At 49.6% G+C, this 5161-nt stretch overlaps 1 long non-coding RNA gene across 2 annotated transcripts in view; it reads left to right on the top strand.

Annotated features, from left to right (window-relative positions):
* Positions 1–1151: 1151 nt before the first annotated feature.
* The window catches only part of LOC138647830 (uncharacterized), a 13569-nt gene continuing 9559 nt past the window's right edge, over positions 1152–5161 (top strand). The window contains exons 1-2 of one of the 2 annotated variants that reach the window (XR_011315049.1): positions 1152–1269; positions 2219–2376. This is a non-coding gene — a long non-coding RNA (uncharacterized lncRNA). The remainder of the gene's footprint in view (positions 1270–2218; positions 2377–5161) is intronic. The other variant, XR_011315051.1, reaches the window with a different exon arrangement.

The following is a 5161-nucleotide window of genomic DNA, read 5'->3' as shown; positions in this document are numbered from 1 at the left end:
ATTTTTTGTGCAATACGGTGACAAACACAGCATGCTGCGATTTTCTATGGCCATACAAGACTGTATAATACGGATCAGTAAAATACAGCTGATAGGAGCTGGGCCATAGAGAATCATTGTACCGTGTGCAATGCGTATTCTCTGCACTCATACGTCCGTAAAACACGCTAGTGTGACGCCGGCCTAAGAAGAAAAATACTTTAATGATTGGTTGAGCAGCTCAGACCCCCGAGGCCCGGACTGCACAAGCGGTTTACACAAATGTGGGGGGACCGCAGTTGCCTGTGACCGTATGTGTTCCGTTGATGTCTATGATTTATGTATCTGACTTCTACCCGCTACAGAAAAGTCGCTTTTTTAAAAAAAAATAAAATGTGCAAAAAAAATGCCCCAATGTGCACGCGACGTGTGGCGGCAGATGTGGTGGTAGCAGCGCTGTGGTCAGGGTTCGGGCCCAGATTCTGGCCATGTAACCGCGTCCCGGTGACCACAGGACTTAACAATTCTAAACTAGTGGTGAAACATATGGTTATTTCCAGCAGTGTCGTCCTAATTAACGGGCCCAGCCTTACTGTTGGTACTAATGCAGACGTAGTGATCGGGATTGGTCAGCGCTGAGAAATCCAGCAGTAAAATGACATGTAAATGATCCCAGAAGTGCACTGGAGGTGTGGTCAAGCTATGAACGTGCAGGACACGCCCCAGTGCACTTGCGGAGCATTGTGCAGGTAGCTTTGCAGCTGGATTTCTCCGCTGGCTACATGGAAGGGATCAGTCTTATGTTCATGCTCCTGAATGTTTCCCTGTAACCATGTGCTCTGCATCCTCTGTACACAGATGTGCTGGGACTTGTAGTTGCAGATGTCTTACATTGCCTCCTGTAGAGGTTAGAAGGACTATAATTTCCATACCAAGATATTTCGTTAAGGAAATGCAAACTGTTGCTCTCTGTTATCACGCAGCACACGTGACTTTTGCCTCACAAGCTCAATGCTCGGCCAATAATAATCGCCTATAGACATCCATTAGAATGGGCAGCTGTCAATCTTAGGGTGACAGTCACGTGGTCAATTGGAGGCGGTAGCCATAAAGTAGAAGAGCAATACTACAGCGCAGGCGCACTACTGTTAGCGAAGAGACACTTTACGGTGGAGGCGTCTACCGGAAGTGACCTAATATAAGACCGGAAGTGATGAACATCGCTCTCTCTCGTTGCAGCATGGCAGCGGTGTGTCTCTGGCTCCATCCGCCTCCATCTACCCTGTCATGGTGTGTGCGCTGCTGGAATTAGCGGTCGGAGGGTGCTGCGCTGCTGGTGTTGGCGGTCAGAGGGGGCTTCATTGCTGGTATTAGCGGTCCGAGGGGGCTGCGATGCTGGTGTTGGCGGTCAGAGGGGGCTGTGCTGCTGCTCTGTTGGTGGTCAAAGGGGGTTGCGATGCTGTGCTGGCGGTCAGAGTGGGCTGTGCTGCTGCTATTAGCGGTCTGAGGGGGCTGCGATGCTGGTATTAGCGGTCTCGGGGCTGCGATGCTGGTATTAGCGGTCAGAGGGGGCTGTGCTGCTGGTATTAGCGGTCAGAGGGGGCTGTGCTGCTGGTATTAGCGGTCAGAGGGGGCTGCGATGCTGGTATTAGCGGTCAGAGGGGGCTGTGCTGCTGGTATTAGCGGTCTCAGGGGGCTGTGCTGCTGGTATTAGCGGTCAGAGGGGGCTGTGCTGCTGGTATTAGCGGTCAGAGGGGGCTGTGCTGCTGGTATTAGCGGTCAGAGGGGGCTGTGCTGCTGGTATTAGCGGTCAGAGGGGGCTGTGCTGCTGGTATTAGCGGTCAGAGGGGGCTGTGCTGCTGGTATTGGCGGTCTCAGGGGGCTGTGCTGCTGGTATTAGCGGTCAGAGGAGGGGGGGGCGCGGTGCTACTGGTATTATTAGTGGTCGGGGAGGGGGTGGGGGTCTGATGCATTACTATGGACTTCCTGCATGCTGTGATATTGGGGTGTATCGGGGTCCATCCTCCCACAAAGGCGTGCCTGCAGACCATTGTGAGCCGGCACGTAAGACCTGGAGGAAGAGCACATCGGAGCGGAGTCTTGCTGGCGGCATCTCCCAGTGAGATGTGTGCATTGACTCAACTCCCACAGCCCAGAGCTGGTGCCATCATGTCATGGTCGCTTCCTTGGACCGTTTTTCTACATTTAATGACTTACATTTTTTATTTCTTCCATACAGGTCTCCACCATCAAGATGGAAGTCGCCTCAAGGGTTCACGTGACCAAAAACCTTCACAAAAAGTAATGATGAATCCGTACCAAGAAAAATAAAACGGCAAAGCTGTCAATCTCCCTACAGATCTGCCCACCCGGAGCTGCTCACATCATAAGCATTAGGTATGTGATGAATCCCAGGAGCCCCTTATTATTGTGTGTCCCCCTCCCACAAAGGCGTGCCTGCTGTATACTATGAGCAGGTGCGTAAGAACTGGAGGCAGAGAAACAGATGGAGGATTTGATACTGCCGATGCCACGTGAGCGGTGTGCAGATGTCTCTCGTCTGACAGCTTTATATAGAGCCACAACAGAAGGGAAAAAAAGAGGAAAAAAACCTCTGCTATTCTAGACAAAACACGAATTATGGTGCAGCGGGCCCAAGTAAAGATGGCGACTACACAGGAAACTCAGGATCATTAATGCATGTACACAGTGACTGCACCATCAGAATAGTGAGTGCAGCTCTGGAGTATAATACAGGAGGTAACTCAGGATCAGTAATGTAATAATAAATTAATAAACTCTCCTTCATTCATGACTTCTTCCTTTCTAACTGTCTCAATCTCCTGGCCCTTACTGAAACCTGGATCCAGCAGTCAGACACCACCGCTGCTGCTGCTCTTTCATATGGTGGACTACACTTTTCTCATACCCCAAGATCAGACAACAGAACAGGTGGAGGCGTTGGTCTGCTCCTTTCACCCAAATGTACCTTCCAAATTATCCCCCATGTACCCTCACTTGTCTTCCCTTCCTTTGAGGTCCATGTGGTCAGACTCTACATCCCCTTCTCCATGCGAGTGGCGGTGGTGTATCGTCCTCCCGGCCCCTCTCATCAGTTCCTGGATCACTTTGCCACCTGGCTTCCACACTTTCTCTCCTGTGACACCCCCACCCTTATCATGGGTGATTTCAACATCCCCATTGCTTCTCCCCTCTCCCCATCTGCTTCTCACCTTTTATCTCTAACCTCCTCTTTCGGCCTCTCGCAGCATACTAACTCTCCAACACATGAAGATGGAAACTCCCTTGACTTGGTCTTCTCCCAGCTTTGCTCAGTGGATGGTTTCACAAACTCCCCTCTCCCGCTCTCTGACCACAACCTTCTTTCATTCTCTATCAAGAACTGCCATCCTGCTCAGGTCACCCCCACTTTCCACACTTATAGAAACATACAGGCCAGTAACACCCAGAAGCTTATGAAGAACTTGCAGTCATCATTGGCACCAATCTCCTCAATTTCATGTCCTGATTCTGCTCTGAAGCATTACAATGAAACCCTGCAAAGTGCCCTGGATGAAGCTGCACCTCCTATACATAGAACAACTCGGCACAGATGGCGACAACCGTGGCACACGTTGCAAACACGTTTCCTGCAGCGGTGCTCCAGGTGTGCCGAACGTCAGTGGAGAAAATCTAATCTACCCGAAGATTTCATCCATTATAAGTTCATGCTAAAAACATACAACTCTGCCCTTCACCTCTCCAAACAAACCTATTTCAACACCCTCATCACCTCACTGTCAAATAACCCTAAACGTCTCTTTGAAACTTTCCAGTCCCTACTCAACCCAAGAGTGCAGGCCCCAACCACGGATCTCCGCGCTGACGATCTGGCCAATTACTTCAAAGAAAAAATTGACCACATTCGACAGGAAATCATCTCCCAATCTCTTAATACCATGCACTGTCCTCCCTCCCCCACTGCATCTAGTTCACTTTCTGACTTTGAACCAGTTACAGAAGAAGTAGTAATCAGGCTCCTTGCATCTTCTCGCCCAACCACTTGCACCAGTGACCCCATTCCGTCACATCTCCAGTCCCTTTCCCCGGCTGTCACCTCTCACCTAACAAATATTCAACCTTTCTCTCACTTCGGTATTTTTCCCTCCTCGTTTAAGCATGCCATCATACATCCATTACTTAAAAAAACCATCCCTTGACCAAAACTGTGCCGCTAACTATAGACCTGTCTCTAATCTTCCCTTCATCTCTAAACTCCTCGAACGCCTGGTCCACTCCCGTCTTACCCGCTATCTGATAACTCTCTTCTAGACCCTCTTCAATCTGGCTTCCGCTCTTTACACTCTACTGAAACTGCCTCACTAAAGTCTCTAATGACCTACTAACAGCTAAATCTAATGGTCACTACTCCATGCTGATTCTCTTGGATCTCTCCGCAGCATTCGATACTGTGGATCATCAGCTCCTAAATATGCTCCGCTCCATCGGCCTCAAGGACACCGTTCTCTCCTGGTTCTCCTCCTATCTCTCTGACCGATCCTTCACTGTATGTTTTGCTGGTTTCTCCTCCTCTCACCTTCCCCTTACTGTTGGGGTTCCTCAAGGATCAGTCCTAGACCCCCTCCCCTTCTCTTTGTATACTGCCCCTATTGGACAAACAATCAGTAGATTTGGTTTCCAGTACCATCTCTATGCTGACGACACCCAATTATTCACCTGTTCTCCTGTTATCACGCCGACCTTTTTAGAAAACACCAGTGATTGTCTTACCGCTGTCTCTAACATCATGTCCTCCGTCTATCTGAAACTGAACCTGTCAAAAACTGAACTCCTCATGTTTTCTCCCTCTACTAACCTACCTTTGCCTGACAGTGCCATCTCCGTGTGCGGTTCCACCATTACTCCAAAGCAACATGCCCGCTGCCTTAGGGTCATCCTTGATTCCGAGCTTGCATTCACCCCCCGCATCCGATCACTGGCTCGCTCTTCTTATCTGCACCTCAAAAACATTTCTAGAATTCGCCCTTTTCTTATTTTCGACTCTGCAAAAACTCTTACTGTTTCACTTATTCATTCTCGTCTGGACTATTGTAACTCTCTACTAATTGGCCTCCCTCTTGCCAAACTCTCCCCGCTCCAATCTGTCCTGAATCCTGCAGCG

This window comes from Ranitomeya imitator, chromosome 1 (genome assembly GCF_032444005.1).
Source record: "Ranitomeya imitator isolate aRanImi1 chromosome 1, aRanImi1.pri, whole genome shotgun sequence".
In the NCBI taxonomy this organism is placed as follows: domain Eukaryota; kingdom Metazoa; phylum Chordata; class Amphibia; order Anura; family Dendrobatidae; genus Ranitomeya; species Ranitomeya imitator.
This window is presented reverse-complemented; position numbering and strand designations above follow the sequence as displayed.